At 50.1% G+C, this 23,132-nt stretch overlaps 1 protein-coding gene and 1 long non-coding RNA gene across 2 annotated transcripts in view; one reads left to right on the top strand and one right to left on the bottom strand.

The window, feature by feature from the left end:
• LOC137344519 (acidic mammalian chitinase-like) overlaps nt 1–23,132 on the top strand; it is a 179,126-nt gene that overhangs the window by 77,851 nt on the left and 78,143 nt on the right. The gene's annotated exons all lie outside the window — the stretch shown is intronic.
• Nucleotides 436–23,132, bottom strand: part of LOC137344521 (uncharacterized) — a 33,981-nt gene continuing 11,284 nt past the window's right edge. Inside the window, exons 2-3 of the long non-coding RNA XR_010968372.1 lie at nt 4,786–4,886; nt 436–1,482 (exon numbers count right to left, since the gene is read on the bottom strand). This is a non-coding gene — a long non-coding RNA (uncharacterized lncRNA). The remainder of the gene's footprint in view (nt 1,483–4,785; nt 4,887–23,132) is intronic.

The following is a 23,132-nucleotide window of genomic DNA, read 5'->3' as shown; positions in this document are numbered from 1 at the left end:
TATAGGCAACAATGGGGATGTCAAAAATGGCCTCAGGCCCTGGGTTGATATGGAGAAAATCAGAGTTCTTGCTCCTATCCAGCAACCCTCCCCTACCTTTGGGAGCGTAAGCGCATCCCTGATTTTAATGGCTCCACCATTGGCGGCCGAGCCTTCAGCTGCCTAGGCCCTAAGCTCTGGAATTCTCTCCCTAAATCTCTCCGCCTCTCTATCTCTCTCTCCTCCTTTAAAACCCTCTTTAAAACCTACCTCTTTGACCGAGCTTTTCGTCACCTGTCCTCATATCTCCTTATGTGGCTCGGTGTCAAATTTTGCTTGATGACGCTCCTGTGAAGCGCCTTGGGACTTTTTACTACAATAAAGGCGCTATATAAATGCAAGTTGGCGTTGTTGTTATGTAAACAATTTTACAACACCAAGTTATAGTCCAGCAATTTTATTTTAAATTCACAAGCTTTCGGAGATTTTCTCCTTCCTCAGGCAAATGTTTCAAGATCTCCTTGAAGCCTACGCATTTATACATATTGAACAATAATAAATGGTGTTTACAGACTGCCCCTGCAACTGCCCGTTGCCAAGGCAATCACCGTGTTCAGACAGAGAGGTGTTACCTGCAGAACCTCCGAATACACATTCAATAAAAAAACAAACAGGGAAAAAAAACAGAGAAAAAAAAAACACAGAGAGAGGCAGAAACATCCGGAAGGCAGAGAGAGCCAGCAAATGACCCATTATATTAAAAACAGATAACATTTGTTCGCTGGTGGGGTAACGTGTAGCGTGACATGAACCCAAGATCCCGGTTGAGGCCGTCCTCATGGGTGCGGAACTTGGCTATCAATTTCTGCTCGACGATTTTGCGTTGTCGTGTGTCTCGAAGGCCGCCTTGGAGTACGCTTACCCGAAGGTCGGTGGATGAATGTCCATGACTGCTGAAGTGTTCCCCGACTGGGAGGGAACCCTCCTGTTTGGCGATTGTTGCGCGGTGTCCGTTCATCCGTTGTCGCAGCGTCTGCATGGTCTCGCCAATGTACCATGCTCTGGGGCATCCTTTCCTGCAACGTATGAGGTAGACAACGTTGGCTGAGTCACAGGAGTATGAACCATGCACCTGGTGGGTGGTGTCATCTCGTGTGATGGTGGTATCTGTGTCGATGATCTGGCATGTCTTGCAGAGGTTACCGTGGCAGGGTTGTGTGGCGTCGTGGACGCTGTTCTCTTGAAAGCTAGGTAGTTTGCTGCGAACGATGGTCTGTTTGAGGTTGGGTGGCTGTTTAAAGGCGAGTAGTGGAGGTGTGGGGATGGCCATAGCGAGGTGTTTGTCCTCATTGATGACATGTTGTTATGTGTTCATTGGGTGAGAGCAGCATTGGGCTTGGCAGAAATACCTCTCATAGCACAACAGCCTTCCTACAATCACTGTTAAGAATCATAAATTTGGACGGCACTGGAGGGCACTCGTGGAACCAAATCCCTACAAGGCTGAAGGAAAAGAAAGAAGAGAAAATTAGTCAGGAAAAATTTGATTTCTTCCAGATGAGATTCAGAAACCCAGAGAATTGCCCAATCTGTGGTTTAATGCAGAATTTCCTAACTTTCATTAAAAAAAAACCAGGATTTTAAATCAGCAACACTGGGGCCTCAAGTGTTAACTTGTCCTGGCCTAGACAGCTAAAGTACAGTGTACAGATGTTTATGTTATTGTTTGGAAAGCTCGGGTGGCTCTGCTCTTTCACGCCACACCTAAAAAAGGAATGTGTTTGTCGAGGGTATGACGAACATGATTACACTCGCGTCAGTCTGCAATCCTTCAGGCTCTTTTCGTCAAGAGGAAACGTATCATTGACTTCTCAGAACTTGCACTGTATGTACTGTCAGCTGACTGGCTGTAAAGTTAGGAGGTTCTGCTTACGTAGGCAGAAGGAAGTCCTTTGATCTGATTCCTACCAAACTCCAGCGGAACAGCCTGTACTTGGCAGCTCGCATAAGGAATGTTGAATGTTACTCTATTACTCTGACAGTATTTGAAGGTGACAGCAGCATTATTAGAGTTTTGCATCAAATCAGAACTAAAGTATTTTTCAAAGAAGCATCTTTGTGTGGCATAAGTCACCATAAATTTAAAAAAATCTTTTGCCACAGGTGTAAGCGTGTAATTTTGACATAGAACCTGAAGGTTTACTGAATCAGGCAACCCCAAGTATAATATGAGATATTTTTAACAGTTACCAAGAAACAAAATAGCAATAATTACGAGTGTGTTTTATTATTATATGATGCAACATTAATGAAATAGTCTCAAAACTTTAAACTTAAAATTATATACAAATATAATGGGGCCAAAATTCTACCTTGTCTCAGCCATTTCTGAGAGTGTCCTCTTTGGGCGACCTTCCCTCCACCCCACATAAGGCAAAGGGGGCTCTAAATTGGGGCACGTAGCGCCCATTTTTTAGGTGCTACACGGGCTCCCAAGGTCCCAAAATGACATCCGGAATTCGTGCGCACGCTTCTAGCGTGACGTGCGCGGACGCCATCTTGGTAAAGGCATTTGTGCACGCGCAGAAAACAAACGCCTGTACCATGTAAAGTAAGGAGAATATACGTTGGATCAGTGTGCAGCGTTGATTTAAAGGGATTTAAATTGGCACTCAACCCTCCAGCCAATGCACTGTCTTAACCACAAACAGCTGAACATGTCATGATGGCTTGGAGACCCCCCCACCCCCCACCAGTGCTATTTAAAGGGACCATGCAGGATTTACAGGTTAGTTGTTGGATTATTGATTCTGGCTGATGATGTACCTGTTTTTGGAGGTTTCCTATACTTGAATACTAGGACGAGGGGACATAGCCTAAAAGTTAGAGCCAGGATTTTCAGGAGTGAAGTTAGGAAATGCTTCTACACACAAAGGGTGGTAGACGTTTAGAACACTCTTCTGCAAACGGCAGTCGATGCTAGCTCAATTGTTAATTTTAAATCTGAGATTGATAGATTTTTGTTAACCAAGGGTACTAAGGGATATGGGGCTAAGGCAGGTATATGGAGTTAGGTCACAGATCAATCATGTTCTCATTGAATGGCGGAACAGGCTCGAGGGGCTAAATGCCGCTGCCATTTGTTGCCTCCTGTTATGCGCCACCTTCTCCTGCAAGAAAGCGAGACGTGTGTCGGCGAGTGTCCTGTAGGATGTTTGGGTGATGTGCCTGTCATGGTTGAATAGCTGCCAATGTGTGTGACCTTTGAGTTGTGAGTGTGCGGCTTGGAACAGTGGTAATATGTGAATGTGAGAGGAATTGATTGGAAAAGTTGAGTACTGATTGAAAGAGTTTGTTGGTCGATGGGTGATGGGGGGGATGTAGTGCGTGGAGCAGTGGAGACGGCTAGTGGTGCAGTTGGTGGGAGATGCCACTTGACAGTTGACTTCACTCACCTTGACCACTGTTGTCAAAGCATTGAATTTAGTCGTGCACTGCGATCTCCGCGCCCGGATTCAGGGCTAATCGAATTTAACCCCCAGGGTGTCTGATGGCGCAGAGCCAGAGGCAGGGACTCCCTAAATTGGGTGTTCCCATTCCTCAGGCTGGGAAGGGACATGGTGCATTAGTGGCGGCCTGTATGTTGAGTGAGTAGAGGCCTAGGCCTCCACAAGGACATATGTGAGCCCTACCAATGGGTTCAGACCAGGCAAGCAGCCTGGGTCCTGGAATTTTTTTAACTTTGTTAAGAAAAAAATGGGCAGATCAACCCCCGTTGCTCATGAAGCTGATAGGACCATTGGCGAGTTCGGGGCGGTGGGGGTGGGGAGAGGGCCTGGGAGTCCATGGGTGGATACCAGAATTCGGAGTTTCTGGCAAGTGCCAAGACCCGCCTGATCCATGCAAATGAGGTGCAGCAGGGTCAGCACTGGAAAGCACTGTTAGGCATGACTGCTGGGTTCAAAATCCTAGAAATTTTGAGGCAAATGTGTCTTTAAAAGATTTTTTGGCCATGGTAGCATCAAGTTTTGTTATCTGTCACACAATATTGTATTTATAGAACAAGTACATCACATCTACTAGTGATATAAATAGGATACTTGATGTCTGTTTTGGAGTTTATTTCCCTTGCAAAGAGACCTATACAATCTACTTTTAGTTTCATAGATTGTATGTGATAAATTTCATATTGCATAGCTGAACATTGGATGTTGTCCATTTACAATGCCTTGAGACTGTATGGCTGAACCTCTTATTCATGCCTTTGTTACCTCTAGACTCAACTATTCCAATGCTCCATAAACTTGATTTCATCTAAAACTCTGCTGCCCGGATCCTAACTCGTACCAAGTCCCGATTAACCATCACCCCAGTGCTCACTGAGCTACATTGGCTCCTGGTCCGGCAACACCTCGATTTTAAAATTCTCATCCTTGTTTTCAAATCCCTCCATGGCCTCATCCCTCCCTCTCTCTCTGTAGCCTCCTCCAGCCCTACAACCCCTCGAGATCTCTGCGCTCCTCCAATTCTGGCCTCTTGCGCATCCCCAGTTTTTATCGTTCCACCACTGGCAGCCGTGCTTTCAGCTGCTTAGGCCCTAAGCTCTGGAATTCCCTCCCTGAACCTCTCCACCTCTCATCCTTTCTCTCCTCCTTTAAGATGCACCTTAAAACCAAGCTTTTGACCACCTGTCCTGATATCTCCTTATGTGTCTTGGTGATAAATTTTGTTTGATAATGCTCCTGTGAAGTGCCTTGGGACATTTTACTATGTTAAAAGCACTATATAAATGCAAGTTGCTCTTACAGTAAAGCACATATCTCTCAACAAAAGCAAAATACTGCGGATGCTGGAGATCTGAAATGAAAACAGAAAATGCTGGAAACACTCAGCAGGTCAGGCAGCATCTGTGGAGAGAGAAACAGAATTAACATTTCAGGTCAATGACCTTGATATTTCAAGCTGGTCTTCAGAAAAAAACACTAACACAACTTGATTCTCAGTTGAAGCCTAGAAATTACTGTTTGCAATATTAATATTATTATACAAATGCTTAACCTATTCATCTGACTGTTGTTTTAATGGAGCCTTAAACTATTTAAAATAAATTCAGCTAATCACTCTTTTAAGACAGCGGACAGAGGTATGTCATACAATCATGTTCTAAGTGTTCGGATGCTCATGTTGCAAGCAATAATTTCTAGATTATAAAGTAATAGCTGGTCAGCATTAAGTTATAAAGCGGTGATTAAATTGAGTGCTTTTCTATGATTCATGAACAACAGCAGGATTCCAAGGTTGTGCCACTGCTACCTGTTTTATTTAATTTATATTTAGTGGACTTTTAGTGCTGATCAAGATAAGGATAAGATGTTTGAATAGAATTCAGTTCTTTCAAGATAGATGGGGATGGAAGAAAACGGTCAGGTAAAGTTGGTGACAAAATAAATAAATGGGAGAAATGAAAAGCCAAGAGAAAGACCAAAGAACAGATAACTGTATAATATAAGGAATTGGACAGAAATGCTATCAGACTGACAGTTAGCAACAGCACCTAACAGTGCAGATTGTGCACATGGCAGTCCATTCTCAGATATGAGGTTGTTACTGAAAAGAAGAAGTCAGGATAGAACATTATCCAATATATTACAAATCAGATCTACAGTGAGATACCTCAGGGTAGAAATTCTACCCAAGAAATTCTCCCGAGGGGGGACAGACTCTTCTTTTGCCCATTCCGCTCATGTCATACCAGCACTTTGGGGACTGCTGGGGGGAGTTTCTGGGCTACCTTGGGAATTGAGGCAGAAGTACACCTGATAGGGGATTTTATGAAGGATGTCAAGGCTTTGGAGAGGGTGCAGAGGAGATTTACTAGAATGGTACCATGGATGAGGAACTTCAGTCATGTGGAGAGAGTGGAGAAGCTGGGGTTGTTCTCCTTAGAGCAGAGAAGGTTAAGGAGAGAATAAATACAGGTGTTTAAAATTATGAAGGGCTTTGATAAAGTAAATAAGGAAAAATTGTTTCCACTGGCAGGAGGGTCAGTAACCAGAGGAAACAGATTTAAGGTAATTGGCAAAAGAACCAGAGAGGAGACGAGGTGAATTTTATTTTGCGCAGCAAGTTGTTATGATCTGGAGTGCACTGCCTGAAAGGGTGGTGGAGGCAGATTCAGTCGTATCTTTCAAAAGAGAATTCGAAATATACTTGAAAGGGAAACATTTGCAGGGCTATTGGAAAAGAGCAGGGGAGTGGGACTGATTGGATAACCCTTTCAAAGAGCCGGCACAGGCAAGATGGGCCGAATGGCCTCCTTCGTGCTGTATGATTCTATGCTTGTATGATAGGCCCAGCTACGTCGGCTGGGAGAAGGTGCACATCCCATTCCGGGTCTAATGAAGGCCCCAGTGGTGCACAGTGTAATGCTAATCAATCCCAATGGGATTGACTACTGTTGCTGTGTGGCCCTGCTGAGGAGAACATGGAAAGGAAATTATCCTCACCTTTTTCTGCAGCCCGATCTGGGCCTCTGGCTCCCCCTCTTGGAAAGGCAGGGTATAGCTCCGAGTTCCACTGCCTCCATGAGTCAGGTGACCCTATTGTGCCACTACAGGTGCCTGTTCCTATTATTCAAATGACCTGTCCCTGGGATTTGGGATGGGCACTGAACGTTCCGACCCATCGCATTTCTGGTGGTGCAACGGTACCACAGGGTTTTCCCTTTCCCAAATATTGTGCATTAATCCCAACCTCAGAAGTCGGCCCTCTATTACAACATTGTGTGAATTTTATTTACTCAGACACCAGCTAACTTTTACGTAGGCTGATTTTCCTTAGACCCTCCGCCCCTCCCCCCCGCCACACAGTTGCTTGATAGATGCAGTGTACCAGAGGTGTGCTGCGGCCATGAAGGGAGGAGTCAACCAACACTTCCTGGCTTGAACCATTTGTGTGGCCTGGGCATCTTCCTGACATAGCTCCTGACCCCTAGCAGGGCTTTGCACTTGGATTGGAGCTTGGAGAAACAGGAGAGCAGCAGCCAAAAGGGCCAAGGCCTGTGGATCATCTGAGAGTGGGGGGAACACCTTAAAAACTTGCCTCCTTTTGTTTCTTCGGGTCTGTCTCTGGAGCCCCACAGACCCCGTGTGCAGTAAATGTGGAATAGGTTGACAGGCAATGCTTTGTCCCGTACGTACATAGGATATTGATCTGCACATGTTCCTTAAAGTATGCCATTTTCTTCTGCCTCTGTTTCCAGCTCCTGCAAGTATTGGGTTTGGCTGCCACCTCCTACCAGGTATGGTGCACTGCCATCTTGTGGGAGGGTGCCCTCAAGTGCGAAATGCCCACCTCATTCAGCACCATGTCCACTTTTTAGCCATCAAACAGGGCTGCTCTGCCATTTTGAGCACGGGCATCCAGCTAGGGGTTGTCTTCCCCTGCTTTTTGCCTGTCATCTCTTTTCCCCCACATAGTCTTTCAGCCTTTTAAAAGATTAAAACAATTTTTGATTGCATATATGGCCACCTGCCCTGAGTGGCCACAACTCTTTAAACTTTCCAATGGTTTTTCGTTTGCCAACTTTCTCCTCTTTTCTCGCCTTGATCGTGAACTGAATGTTTTGGCTTCTTGCCGGGGAACGATTCCTTCCGCCGTTGATTTCCCCCTGGTATCTCACCAAGAGATCATTCTTGACACATGGGTTTGACACTGAGTGTTGGCAGGATATTCGCAATCAAGCCCATTCCTGTTCTCATCCAACCTACTTTAATTTTAAGATTGCAGGAATTCTGTCTAAACAAGGAGCCTTGAGAACAATTCTAGCACCTGAGATCAGTTACCTTAGCACAGACCAGGAATCTGTCCTGAGGCCTTCTGGCTTGTATGACTCAGTTTCACGATAGATAGTGGTCCCAAAACTGCGCAGATGATCTGCTGGATTCCCCTCGTGAGTCCAGCAGGAGTCTGCCAGAATGGCCGCAAATTCGACTGCGGCCTGGATACGCCAGGTCCTGGGCCTTGCACTGCAGCTTCTGGGATGGCCACATGGCCATTACCCTCTGCCTGCCCCTATTAAGCCATCGATGTAAGAGGACATGAACTCCGTAAATCATTAGTTCCCACTCCTAGGCCTTCAGTCAAAACCTGACGTATGATTGATGCAGCTACATCTGATTTCACCAGGCATACTTGTCCAATCCCGGTGGAAATGGGGTCAGTCTGGGGCTCCAGGCTGTGGTCGGGGCCTGGGCGCTTGAAGATCAAAGACCAAAAAATTGGAAGGGGTGGGAGATTGGTGATTGAAGCACCCCCCTTTCTATGCAGGCAATGGGGAACCCTGATTACTCTTCCAGGGCGGACTGCCAAACTATTGAAGGCTCACTCACGGAGGCCCCACCCTTTGACCTTGTGAACTTCAGCGAGGTCAGTGGCAGGCGTGAACCTGGTGTAACTGGCGGGATTGAGCCCCAGTGGAATGTCTAGGTCACTGCACTTACTGAGAGGTCCCTACCAGAAATATTTTGCAGTATATTATACAAACAAGTACATGCCAAATTATAGGAAGCTAAAATTCAATAAGCTTCTCAAAAGAATGACTCTTGTCAAAGGAATTGAGGAGCCTCCATTTAATTCTCATTATAAGGAAAACCAGATGCCTCAATTCCTTGTGGACCTGATTGTGTTGATTGCTTTCTGACTGAGACAGTATAACATCTGGCTGCTGTGGTACTGAGCCTTGCAGGTCAGAATGTCCCAGCTTCCATGGCTAGTCTGTGCTGATCTCAGCCACAGCAGCATTTGGTTTTAGTGCTTCTGAGCTAGGAAAGGAAAAAGAAAATCAGACCAGTGCCATTCCTGACCACTATCCATTGACCCTTGCTGGAAAATGGACAAGTGTGGACATCAGATGAGCTACAGTGCTTTTTGTGATTGAATAACTTACCAACACAGAGGGAGCAATTTAACCTGAAGTCAATGGAAAGTAATATTGAGCGAGGTGTAAAACCAGCGTTGCTTCCGATCCCATGGGTTTCTTGCTGGGCGGGTTAGGTTAAAATGACCCCGTACTGTCTAGACTCACATCATGATTGGCCACTGGATTAAGGGAATGCAGGTCTGCCACTTTCCTTAGAACTTTATCCCAGCAAGAGATGAGAGATGAAAACTGTTAAGAAAATGCACCAACTTTTACATTCAGTGAAACTCTTATAGCTCTGAAAAAAAATCTTTGAACATGTCGGAGTGTTTTTCTGTTCACGAGGTCAGTGCCTGCATTCTCAAACTTTCTTATATTTGGCAAACCCACAACCAAAACAAGAATTGGAAGCCTCGCACAGCCAGCATTACAGGAAATAGCATTTAGATATGATTTCTGATAACTTCGGGTTCAGCCTACAGAGCCATACAAAATGAGAGCTGAATTTTTCTAACTCTCCCACTCATACTAACACAGACCAAAGCGCTGTGCTAAACAGGAAACAGCTTTTGTTTTCCCTTTGCATTGCCATATTTTAGGATATCAATCATTCATTTCCAACAAAATTGTTTCAGGAAACAGAGGGTTATTTTCTACCTTAATTCACATCATTTTGCTGAAAGTTCGGTGCTGAGTGTTCAACTTTCCTGGGAATTGGTTTCAGTAATTTTAACAGTGTACACTTAGCAAAGCATTGCATCCGTTTTTTTTTCTCAACAACTCATTCACGCTGCCAAATTCATATCTTCAAAAGCCTCAGTGCTGCTCTCAAGCATATGTCCAGCTGGTGATATAAATGGGGCTTTGTGAGGACATGTGTTCCAGTGAGCATTAGACCTAAACCAAATCTAGACAAATGGTTTTAAAATTATACAGTAACATCCATTAATGTCAAGGGAAACTGCATATTACTGGACAAATAAGAATTCACATTCCAATATTGGTACGTGTGTTTTTTATTTATATTGCATTGCAAAACTGTTTCAACATCTAATTTTAACTTGCTGTGTTTTCAAACATAGTTTTAAAAAGTTCTCAAGAAGCAGCACACTGCACACTGCAATGCAAATTGTGATTTTACTACAAACAAGGTAAAAGGAGACACTGAATAACAGATAGCTATTCAATTGTTGGGGTCTCCACAATTGAGGTTCTCCTTAACTGCTATCCAGACGTAGCCTTTTGGAAGGTCACAGGATGGCAATCAGGAGTGACAACCCTAACTGGTTTTTCCTTCCCAGCGTGGAGGCACTGAAGCCCACTGCCACTGCCTTGGCTTTGTATGTGCTTGCTAAACAGCAGTTGACAGGCAATGAAAGAACTTGCATTTACATAACGCCTTTCATGACCACCAGGATGTCCGAAAGCGTTTCATAGCTAATTAATTACTTTTTGAAGTGTAGTCACTGTTGTAGCATAGGGAAAATTGCAGCCAATTTGCGCACAGCAAGGTCCCACAAACAGCAGTGAGATAAATGACCAATGAAACTGCTTTGGTATTGTTGAATGTGGGACCAACTAAGGCAATGACTATATGTGGACAGAGCTGGACTTTCCCAACACTGTGGTTGAAACTGTGGACATCCTCAACGAAACCCTACAAACATTTCACCAAGAAGCATCTAGCTTTGGTCTTCAGATCAGCTGGAACAAGATGCAAGTGCAATCGCTAGGATGCAATATTATTCTAACTACCTTCATAATCGATGATGATCCATCCAAGGTAGTGTAATCAGTGACAACATTTACTTAGGTAGCATGATTTCCTCCAATATGGACTGTTTTCCTTACTGTCGTAGGCACATTATACTTATGTAGAATTTACAGCACAGAAACAGGCCATTCGGCCCATCTTCTCCATGCCGGTGTTTATGCTCCACACGAGCCTCCTCCCACCCCTCTTCATGTAATCCTATCTGCCTATCCTTCTATTCATTTCTCCCGCGTGTGGTTATCTAGCTTCCCCTTCTAGATTGCTTTGCACATTACTAAAGATTAAACCTCAGGACAAAACCTTAAATGAGACTACGCAATCTGATTAATCAACCACTGCTGTCCTGGTTGGTTGACCATTACCAACTCCCCTGGGATGGAAACTTCATGCGCCACCCTGAGTTTGACCCTGCCAGAGCATTCATTATCAAACAACCATCAACATGGCAGAGGCCATGAGGCAGACCCAGAACAAGATGGGATGACATCATAAAAGTGCTCCTCAACAGCATGGGCCTGACTGCCAATGAGGCTCTAGTGAGAACCCTGAACTGTGACGGTTGGAAGAAGCTGGTAGCGGCAGCTTCCTCTTATGGAGAAACCCGAAGACTGAAAGGGCAGATGGGACTTCGATTTAACATCTCATCTGAAAGATGGCACCTCCAACAGTGCAGCACTCCCTCAGTACTGCACTGGAGTGTCAGCTGAGATTACGTATTCAAGTCCAGGGCTTAAGCCCACAAACTTCTGACTCAGAATGTTACCACTGAGCCAAGGCTGACACCTTGACATTTACTCAGTATTTACTTGATTCACCTTGTGGTTGGGATCAGATCAGCCATGATCTTATTGAATGGCGGAGCAGGCTCGAGGGGCCGATTGGCCTACTCCTGCTCCTATTTCTTATGTTCTTATATGGCTTGGTGTCAAATTTTGTTTGATGACGCTCCTTTAGTACGTTAAAGGCGCTATATAAATGCAAATTGTTGTTGTTGTAAACAGCTTCCCACATTCTGCCTGTCATAATCTATCCCATCTACCTTCTCTTTCTTTCCTTGCATCCACACTGTAGGATGCATCCCATCCTAGCTTACTATTCATTCCCAGTGCCGTTGCAATTGAAAGTGATTTTTATTTTTGTGCAAGCACCTGATTTGTTCTCTCACAAGCAAAAACAGAAAATACTGGAAACACTCGGTGGCTCGGACACCATCTATGAAGAGTTAATGTTTTGGACGTAGACCCCCTCGTCAAAACCGCAAGCAGCAGCCTCTGATGTACAAAGTGTGCGTGGACGTGTGACAAAAGCGAAAATACAAACCTGCACCACTGGAGCAGTCTTGCTGAGAATGAACAATTCATCAAACAGGATAATTCCACGCAATTCTCCCCCAATCCCCCGGCTGATATAGAAGTCAGACTGCTGGGTGTCAATATAAACAAGACACGATGGTGCCTAATTTTCAAGTGTTTGGTGGAACTTGCCTCCAGATAACAAATGAAGCAATAAAACAGCTATTGCATTCTGTCAAACGCCTCTGACTGATCTTTGATATTGTGTATTAGGAGCCATCTGAAACATCGACTGCTCCACACCAGTATATCATTTACAGCTCTCTAGTGAGTAGTCTGAAAAGTACCTTTGTTTCTGTACTGCTTTTTACAGCGGAATACCTTAAATGGAAACTGATAAGAAAATCATCCGAGGAAGGAGAAAATCTCCGAAAGCTTGTGAATTTAAAATAAAATTGCTGGACTATAACTTGGTGTTGTAAAATTGTTTACAATTGTCAACCCCAGTCCATCACCGGCATCTCCACATCAAGAAAATCATCAGCATTGGTGTAAATATCCCAAGGTGCAATTTGTCTTGATTCAAATTGTTAATTTTCCTAATGATTTTGCGCATGGCCATTTAATGCTGTTGGGGTTTACTGAGCTACCACCTGCTAAGAAACATTTAAACATTTTAAGATGAAACGCTTCTGAAATAATGACATTTCACATGCTTCAAAGAGCTCCAAGGAGCACCCGGTTGTCTTATTCTGTCCTTTTGAAATGAAGAAGGGTTAAGGCCATTAAGTAATTGACACTGACGTAGTTAAATGAAACGCCTTGATCTCCTACAGCTTTAGACAATTTGATTTGATTTACGTATTGATTCAGCGACTGTTCCAGTGAATCAATGAGCAACATTTGAATTTTCTCAAAGTGAAATGTAGCCATTTTCAATATGTATATTGATGTATATAAGAAAAGCACAATTTCAAAAGAACAACGATGAATGGGAGACATGAAGATTGGGATAGATTTTGACATTGTGCGATGGTGTAAAATGGGTGATAGCGAATCAGCAGCCCATTTTACATCTGTCCCGATTTTTATTTCCATCGACTTCGCTTTCATTGGGGGGTTAAAGTGGCACGCGCGTTCCGATGACATCATTGGGACACAATTTTATCATTGAAAGCAGGCCCCTGCTCCTCTGAATTCAGGCAAGTTAAAATGGTGGGGGGTGGGAACACGTTGGGAAAAAGGTGCAAATCGCGCCCCGCCCCCAGCCATCTTAACCGCCCGCCATCTTAACCTCTCGCCAACACCATTCCCACCGCACCCTTCGTATCTGTAGATGGAATCAGAGGGAGAGTATTCAATTAGCACGGGCCCAGTGTACACCTGTGGCACATGTGACATCTGTTAATTGCCTGCCAGCCCATTCAGGCCAGAAACTCCTTCACCTGCTGTTCAGCCCAATCGCCCCCCCCCCCAACCCCTACCTGGGAAACTCTTGCCAGCCCCCTTTGGCTCCCTTACAAATGGGGGTCAATAATAAAAACTTTTTTCGAATTGACCTTTTCTTTGGTAGTCCAGGCTGCATCCCTGGCCTGGACACCCCCAGTGGGGTCAGCTTGTGCAATTTAGGAGGCCGGTACACCTCAACTCACTGAGATTACTGGCCTCCAGACTTGTACCAGATCCCACAAAGGACAGGAGAATGGGAGATCCAAGCGTAGGGAGACCCCATCCCCATCCCATCCACTACGATGTGAGGAACCATGTTCGGGACTGATGGAGGTTCTGGAAACTACCAGGAAAGGCCAGGACCTTGTGTATCTTTGTTCTGGCCAATTTCTCGGAACTTCAGCTGCACTTCCACTGGAGTTACAATGAGAGTACAACATAAGGTTGACATATTTTCGAGGATTGGTCTTTTTTACGATGGGGGTTAGTTTTGAGCTGACGCTTTGGACCAATGGCTAAATTTTGGACCGAGGGCTTGGGTCTGGGCTGAGGCTTAGGGCTTGGACTCAGGGTTAGGGTTTGGATTTAGGGCTAGAGTTTGGCTGAGTGGTTAGGCTTGGGCTGACATTTATGGAGGTTCAGGAGACCTTATTGCCTACCATTTCAGAGCAGAGTTAAAGATAAACAAGTGGGCGAGGTGTTATTACCCATTCTTACCATATTCCATTTTAATAGCTGGTGGTGAGGGAAAAGTACAGGTGTAAGTGGCCATTTTTCTGGAGGTGAGAGAAAGTTATGTTGTTGAAGGATCAGATGTGGGGTTGGAAACTCAGCTTAGGTCAAGCAGGAAGCCAAGGTTCCACAATTCTGATTTTAGTATGAGATGGCAGTCAAGACAGTTGATAGAGCTGAGGCCAGGGCATACAAAAGCTTGAACAATTTGTTTCAAAATTGTGATTCTCTTCTTCATTTTCTTGACAACAGACTGGTGGTACAGGAAGGTCTAGGTGGGCAGAGCCCTTAGTTAGCCATATATACGGACACAGTAATTATATTTGTTCCCTCTTTAAATAGTGTGATGGTATCATAGTATCATAGTATGGTACAACACAGGAGGAGGCCATTCAGCCCATCATGCCTGTGCCGGCTCTTTGAAAGAGCTATCCAATTATTCCCATTCCCCTGCTCTTTCCCCATAACTCTGTATAGTATATATCACTTTATATCTATATATATTGATATAGATCTGTTTATATTTGTATATATCAATATATATCAGTATACATCTGTATATCTCAGTATATATCTGTATATATCAGTACATATCAGCATATATCTGTATATATCAGTATACATCTGTATGTATCTAAATATCAGCATATATCTGTGTTTATCAGCATATATCTGTATATATCAGCATATATCTGTATATATCAGTATATATCAGTGCTGACTCAGTTATGTACAGCATTGTCTCCAAAGCTGGGGGGCAGGGACGGGGGCGGTGGCATCAGCAGCAGCATCGTAAAGTTAATGTACTATTAGTCACCATGGCATCCTGTGAAAGTAACACAATGACGTTACTGTGCAGTGCTGAAGCCTCTTGATGCAAATTGGGCCATTACTTCTGAGCGTTGGCCAAACAAAGTGATTCTAGTTGCTTTTATCATCTGTCTTGCCACTGTGCAGCCGACAGCACCTGAAAGCTTTGGATATTTTTACACAGGTGGGCTAGGAGGCTTTTTCTCTAACTGGCAGTGGTCTTCTTCGAACCAGTGAATGTGCTGCTTTGGTGCCAGTAACGCATTCGCTGCCAATGACGCCATCGTGTACGTGCATGATGGTCTCCAACTGTACTTTGTACATGTGCACTGACCAAATAACCTGGCCAGACTGTGTGTGCACAAGATAGTGAGACCACAGACCACAGATGCAGCTGGTCTTACAAGAAGATCGGTTGCAAACTCCACAAGTAAATGCTGGAGAGCGGTGCACAGAGACTGCTTTCCCAAGGCCCTAGCTGCATACAAACATACAAAAATGACGGGCAGGAAAAGACCAAATGGTCCATCAAGCTCGCCCGATACTCATGATGGTCAGAGCATCCTGGCTAGACATTTCCAACCCTACGCCCTCACCGCAGCCATGTAAGAGAGGGAAAAAAAAGCAGAGACAAACCCAGAGCCAAGAAGGGAAAAAATACTCTGGAAAATTCCCCTCCGACCCCCTCAGGCAATCGAAACCAGTCCAGGAGATCACATGGGCCATGCATTTTCTGTTAATCCACTTACCTTCTACGTAGTGCGATCTCTGCCCCAGTCCAGTTCCCTCTCGAAGGTATGCAGAGAGTCAGCACCCACCACACCAGCCGGCAACACATTCCAGAAGCTCACTACTCTCTGTCTAATCCTACTCTTGCGTAGTTTTAACATAAAACCAAATTTGAGTTTTCTTCCTCTCTTCTCTTCGAACAACAACAACAACAACAACAGCTCGCAATTATAACAAAGTTGTATTCATTACATAACTGCAAACCTTAAAACATCCACAAAAAATGCCTGAATGCGGTAATATTACTAAAGCAATGAATATAACATTAGTAACAACAACAACTCACATTTATAAAACGTCTTTAACATAGTAAAATGTCGCAGGGCGCTTCACAGGAGCAATTATCAAAAAAAAATTTGACATTGAGCCACATAAAGAGATATTAGGACATGTCAAAGAGGTAGGTTTTAAGAAGCGTCTTAAAGGAGGAGGGAGAGGTAGAGAGGCTATGGAGGGAAATCCAGAGCTTAGGGCCTAGGCAGCTGGAGGCACAGCCACCAATGGTGGAGCGATTAAAATCGGGGGTGTGCAAGAGGCAAGAATCGGAGGAGCGCAGAGATCTTGGAGGGTTGATGCGCTGGAGGAGGTTACAGAGATAGGGAGGGGTGAGGCCACGGAGGGATTTGAAAACAAGGATGAGAATTTTAAAATTTAATGCACCAGGCACCCTCCAGTACCTTGTCCTAGTGGTTTTGTTCCTGCGTGAGTCTCGATGGTGATTGTCAACAGGCTAAATAAAAAGCCAAAAAAAAACTTTAAATGCTGGGAATCTGAAAAAAAAGCAAAAAAAATGCTGGAAATACACAGCACATCAGTCAAGATATGTGGAGAGAAGAGACTGGTTAATGTTTCGAGTGTAAGCCTTCATCGGAACTGGAAAAATGAAAAATGAACAAGCATTCAAATAGAATCAGAACAAAGGGCAGCCGACAGCAATAAAAATCACAGACTGGAGAGGAATTATGGATGGAATAACCCGTAACCTATCTAAACGTGAAACAGGAGATGATTATCTGCTGTGATAATCTTTATGTTAGATGATAGGAAGAATCATAAAAGAAATGAAAGATGTAAGAGAAACAGCAAACATAGTGCCTTGGGATCCTTTACATCCACCTGAGAGGGCAGAGAAAGCCTTGGTTTAATGTCTCATTCTGAAAGACGGCACAGTGCAGCGCTCCCTCAGTGCTACACTGGAGTGTCAACCTAGATTTTGTGCTCAAGGGGGTCTGGAGTGAGACTGTGAACCCACAACCTCTAGGCTCAGAGGTGAGAGCGCTACCACTGAGCCATATCTGACATCTAGTTATTAGGATGGCTTGCCTCTTTCAATGTTCTGACATTTGATTGCTTTAGGTTTATCAGTATTGGTTGTGAATGTTTAACCTCTTGCAATTTGGTCTCTTCCCTTTTCACTTATCGCACTTACCCCAAAACTAGGACTTCTGTGATTTGGCGCTGGGAGTGCAGTGCAGCTTGGTGCAGTGTGGTGGGAGTGCGGTGCGGTGCGGTGGGAGTGCGGTGCGGTGCGGTGGGAGTGCGGTGCGGTGCGGTGGGAGTGCGGTGCGGTGCGGTGGGAGTGCGGTGCGGTGCGGTGGGAGTGCGGTGGGAGTGCGGTGCGGTGGGAGTGCGGTGAGAGTGCGGTGGGAGTGCGGTGGGAGTGCGGTGCGGTGCGGTGGGAGTGCGGTGTGGTGGGAGTGTGGTGCGATGCGGTGAGGTGGGATTGTGTTGTGGTGCGGTTCGGTGGGATTGCAGTGCGGTGCGCTGGGAGTGCGGTGCGATGCGCTGGGAGTGCAGTGCGGTGCGCTGGGAGTGCGGTGCGGTGCGGTGGGAGTGCGGTGCGGTGCGGTGGGAGTGCGGTGCGGTGCGCTGGGAGTGCGGTGCGGTGCGGTGGGAGTGCGGTGCGGTGCGCTGGGAGTGCGGTGCGGTGCGGTGGGAGTGCGGTGCGGTGCGGTGGGAGTGCGGTGCGGTGGGAGTGCGGTTCGGTGCGGTGCGCTGGGAGTGTGGTGCGGTGCGCTGGGAGTGTGATGAGGTGCCGTGCGGTGCGCTGGGAGTGCGGTGTGATGTGGTGCGCTGGGAATGCGGTGCCGTGCGGTGCGCTGGGAGTGCGGTGTCGTGCGGTGCGCTGGGAATGCGGTGTGATGCGGTGTGCTGGGAATGCGGTGTGATGCGGTGTGATGCGGTGTGCTGGGAATGCGGTGTGATGCGGTGTGATGCGGTGTGCTGGGAATGCGGTGTGATGCGGTGTGATGCGGTGCGCTGGGAATGCGGTGCCGTGCGGTGCGCTGGGAGTGTAATGAGGTGTCGTGCGGTGCGCTGGGAATGCGGTGCCGTGCGGTGCGCTGGGAATGAGGTGTCGTGCGGTGCGCTGGGAATGCGGTGTGATGCGGTGCGCTGGGAGTGCGGTGCCGTGCAGTGCGCTGGGAATGCGGTGCCGTGCGGTGCGCTGGGAGTGCGGTGCCGTGCGGTGCGCTGGGAGTGCGGTGCCGTGCGGTGCGCTGGGAATGCGGTGTGATGCGGTGCGCTGGGAGTGCGGTGTCGTGCGGTGCGCTGGGAATGCGGTGCCGTGCGGTGCGCTGGGAGTGTAATGAGGTGCGGTGCGGTGCGCTGGGAGTGTAATGAGGTGCGGTGCGGTGCGCTGGGAGTGTAATGAGGTGCGGTGCGGTGCGCTGGGAGTGCGGTGCCGTGCGGTGCGCTGGGAATGCGGTGCCGTGCGGTGCGCTGGGAGTGTAATGAGGTGCGGTGCGGTGCGCTGGGAGTGCGGTGCCGTGCGGTGCGCTGGGAATGCGGTGTCGTGCGGTGCGCTGGGAATGCGGTGCCGTGCGGTGCGCTGGGAGTGTAATGAGGTGCGGTGCGGTGCGCTGGGAGTGTAATGAGGTGCGGTGCGGTGCGCTGGGAGTGCGGTGCCGTGCCGTGCGCTGGGAGTGCGGTGCCGTGCGGTGCGCTGGGAGTGCGGTGCGGTGTGCTGGGAATGCGGTGTGATGCGGTGTGATGCGGTGCGCTGGGAATGCGGTGTGATGCGGTGTGATGCGGTGAGCTGGGAATGCGGTGTGATGCGGTGTGATGCGGTGCGCTGGGAATGCGGTGTGATGCGGTGTGATGCGGTGTGCTGGGAATGCGGTGTGATGCGGTGTGATGCGGTGTGCTGGGAATGCGGTGTGATGCGGTGTGCTGGGAATGCGGTGTGATGCGGTGTGATGCGGTGTGCTGGGAATGCGGTGTGATGCGGTGTGATGCGGTGTGCTGGGAATGCGGTGTGATGCGGTGTGATGCGGTGTGCTGGGAATGCGGTGTGATGCGGTGTGATGCGGTGTGCTGGGAATGCGGTGTGATGCGGTGTGATGCGGTGTGCTGGGAATGCGGTGTGATGCGGTGTGATGCGGTGTGCTGGGAATGCGGTGTGATGCGGTGCGCTGGGAATGCGGTGTGATGCGGTGCGCTGGGAATGCGGTGTGATGCGGTGTGATGCGGTGCGCTGGGAATGCGGTGTGATGCGGTGTGATGCGGTGTGCTGGGAATGCGGTGTGATGCGGTGTGATGCGGTGTGCTGGGAATGCGGTGTGATGCGGTGTGATGCGGTGTGCTGGGAATGCGGTGTGATGCGGTGTGATGCGGTGTGCTGGGAATGCGGTGTGATGCGGTGTGATGCGGTGTGCTGGGAATGCGGTGTGATGCGGTGTGATGCGGTGTGCTGGGAATGCGGTGTGATGCGGTGTGATGCGGTGTGCTGGGAATGCGGTGCCGTGCGGTGCGCTGGGAGTGTAATGAGGTGTCGTGTGGTGCGCTGGGAATGCGGTGTGATGCGGTGCGCTGGGAATGCGGTGCCGTGCGGTGCGCTGGGAATGCGGTGCCGTGCGGTGCGCTGGGAGTGCGATGTGATCTGGTGCGCTGGGAATGAGGTGTCGTGCGGTGCGCTGGGAATGCGGTGTGATGCGGTGCGCTGGGAGTGCGGTGCCGTGCGGTGCGCTGGGAATGCGGTGCCGTGCGGTGCGCTGGGAGTGCGGTGCCGTGCGGTGCGCTGGGAGTGCGGTGCCGTGCGGTGCGCTGGGAGTGCGGTGTGATGCGGTGCGCTGGGAATGCGGTGTCGTGCGGTGCGCTGGGAGTGTAATGAGGTGCGGTGCGGTGCGCTGGGCGTGCGGTGCCGTGCGGTGCGCTGGGAGTGCGGTGTGCTGGGAGTGCGGTGCGGTGTGCTGGGAGTGCCGTGCGGTGCGGTGGGAGTGCGGTGCCGTGCGGTGTGCTGGGAGTGCGGTGCGGTGTGCTGGGAGTGCCGTGCGGTGCGGTGGGAGTGCGGTGCGGTGTGCTGGGAGTGCGGTGCGCTGGGAGTGCGGTGCGGTGCGCTGGGAGTGCGGTGCCGTGCGGTGCGCTGGGAGTGCGGTGTGCTGGGAGTGCGGTGCGGTGTGCTGGGAGTGCGGTGTGATGCGGTGTGATGCGGTGTGCTGGGAATGCGGTGTGATGCGGTGTGATGCGGTGTGCTGGGAATGCGGTGTGATGCGGTGTGATGCGGTGTGCTGGGAATGCGGTGCCGTGCGGTGCGCTGGGAGTGTAATGAGGTGTCGTGCGGTGCGCTGGGAATGCGGTGCCGTGCGGTGCGCTGGGAATGAGGTGTCGTGCGGTGCGCTGGGAATGCGGTGTGATGCGGTGCGCTGGGAGTGCGGTGCCGTGCGGTGCGCTGGGAATGCGGTGCCGTGCGGTGCGCTGGGAGTGCGGTGCCGTGCGGTGCGCTGGGAGTGCGGTGCCGTGCGGTGCGCTGGGAATGCGGTGTGATGCGGTGCGCTGGGAGTGCGGTGTCGTGCGGTGCGCTGGGAATGCGGTGCCGTGCGGTGCGCTGGGAGTGTAATGAGGTGCGGTGCGGTGCGCTGGGAGTGTAATGAGGTGCGGTGCGGTGCGCTGGGAGTGTAATGAGGTGCGGTGCGGTGCGCTGGGAGTGCGGTGCCGTGCGGTGCGCTGGGAATGCGGTGCCGTGCGGTGCGCTGGGAGTGTAATGAGGTGCGGTGCGGTGCGCTGGGAGTGCGGTGCCGTGCGGTGCGCTGGGAATGCGGTGTCGTGCGGTGCGCTGGGAATGCGGTGCCGTGCGGTGCGCTGGGATTGTAATGAGGTGCGGTGCGGTGCGCTGGGAGTGTAATGAGGTGCGGTGCGGTGCGCTGGGAGTGCGGTGCCGTGCCGTGCGCTGGGAGTGCGGTGCCGTGCGGTGCGCTGGGAGTGCGGTGCGGTGTGCTGGGAATGCGGTGTGATGCGGTGTGATGCGGTGCGCTGGGAATGCGGTGTGATGCGGTGTGCTGGGAATGCGGTGTGATGCGGTGTGCTGGGAATGCGGTGTGATGCGGTGTGATGCGGTGCGCTGGGAATGCGGTGTGATGCGGTGTGATGCGGTGTGCTGGGAATGCGGTGTGATGCGGTGTGATGCGGTGTGCTGGGAATGCGGTGTGATGCGGTGTGATGCGGTGTGCTGGGAATGCGGTGTGATGCGGTGTGATGCGGTGTGCTGGGAATGCGGTGCCGTGCGGTGCGCTGGGAGTGTAATGAGGTGTCGTGTGGTGCGCTGGGAATGCGGTGTGATGCGGTGCGCTGGGAATGCGGTGCCGTGCGGTGCGCTGGGAATGCGGTGCCGTGCGGTGCGCTGGGAGTGCGATGTGATGCGGTGCGCTGGGAATGAGGTGTCGTGCGGTGCGCTGGGAATGCGGTGTGATGCGGTGCGCTGGGAGTGCGGTGCCGTGCGGTGCGCTGGGAATGCGGTGCCGTGCGGTGCGCTGGGAGTGCGGTGCCGTGCGGTGCGCTGGGAGTGCGGTGCCGTGCGGTGCGCTGGGAGTGCGGTGTGATGCGGTGCGCTGGGAATGCGGTGTCGTGCGGTGCGCTGGGAGTGTAATGAGGTGCGGTGCGGTGCGCTGGGAGTGCGGTGCCGTGCGGTGCGCTGGGAGTGCGGTGTGCTGGGAGTGCGGTGCGGTGTGCTGGGAGTGCCGTGCGGTGCCGTGGGAGTGCGGTGCCGTGCGGTGTGCTGGGAGTGCGGTGCGGTGTGCTGGGAGTGCCGTGCGGTGCGGTGGGAGTGCGGTGCGGTGTGCTGGGAGTGCGGTGCGCTGGGAGTGCGGTGCGGTGCGCTGGGAGTGCGGTGCCGTGCGGTGCGCTGGGAGTGCGGTGTGCTGGGAGTGCGGTGCGGTGTGCTGGGAGTGCCGTGCGGTGCGCTGGGAGTGCGGTGCCGTGCGGTGCGCTGGGAGTGCGGTGTGCTGGGAGTGTGGTGCGGTGTGCTGGGAGTGCCGTGCGGTGCGGTGGGAGTGCGGTGCGGTGTGCTGGGAGTGCGGTGCGCTGGGAGTGCGGTGCGCTGGGAGTGCGGTGCGCTGGGAGTGCGGTGCGGTGCGCTGGGAGTGCGGTGCGGTGCGCTGGGAGTGCGGTGCGGTGCGCTGGGAATGCGGTGCGGTGCGCTGGGAGTGCGGTGCGGTGCGCTGCGGTGCGCTGGGAGTGCGGTGCGGTGTGCTGGGAGTGCGGTGCGGTGTGCTGGGAGTGCGGTGCGGTGCGCTGGGAGTGCGGTGCGCTGGGAGTGCGGTGTGCTGGGAGTGCGGTGCGGTGTGCTGGGAGTGCGGTGCGGTGCGGTGTGCTGGGAGTGCGGTGCGGTGTGCTGGGAGTGCGGTGCGGTGCGCTGGGAGTGCGGTGCGGTGTGCTGGGAGTGCGGTGCCGTGCAGTGGGAGTGCGGTGCGGTGCGGTGGGAGTGCGGTGCCGTGCGGTGCCGTGCGGTGCGCTGGGAGTGTGATGAGGTGCGGTGCGGTGGGAGTGCGGTGCCGTGCGGTGGGAGTGCGGTGCCGTGCAGTGGGAGTGCGGTGCGGTGCGCTGGGAGTGTGATGAGGTGCCGTGCGGTGGGAGTGCGGTGCGGTGCGTGGCGGTGCAGCGAGACTTCTGCCCACCCAATGACCCCGACTCTGACTCTGCCAGAAAGCGCAGCATCAGCTCATTAGAATATTGTTGGGAGTGACAAAAACATGATTTAATGACCCAACAAGGTCAGCAAAGATTCGTGTTATGGCTGCACGCTGTTGTTAATATACATTGTTTACATTTCAGACTTATATTTATATTAAAAATGCATTTACAAATCTAAGGGCATCACTCTGTGCACTAAACTGTTGAGATACCTGCACATGGAAGACTTCAATTAACTGGATCATAGAATCATAAAAATTTACGGCACAGAAGGAGATCATTCGGCCCATCGCGTCTGTGCCGACCGAAAAGAGCTATCCAGCCTAATCCCACTTTCCAGCACTTGGTCCCTAGTCTTGTAGGTTACAGCACTTCAAGTGCATATCCAGGTACTTTTTAAATGAGTTAAGGGTTTCTGCCTCTTCAATCCTTTCAGGCAGTGAGTTCCAGACGCCCACCACCCTCTGGGTGAAAACATTTT

This window comes from Heptranchias perlo, chromosome 27 (genome assembly GCF_035084215.1).
Source record: "Heptranchias perlo isolate sHepPer1 chromosome 27, sHepPer1.hap1, whole genome shotgun sequence".
Classification (NCBI taxonomy): Eukaryota; Metazoa; Chordata; class Chondrichthyes; order Hexanchiformes; family Hexanchidae; genus Heptranchias; species Heptranchias perlo.
Note: the sequence above shows the minus strand (reverse complement) of the source record. Positions and strands in the feature narration are given on the sequence as shown.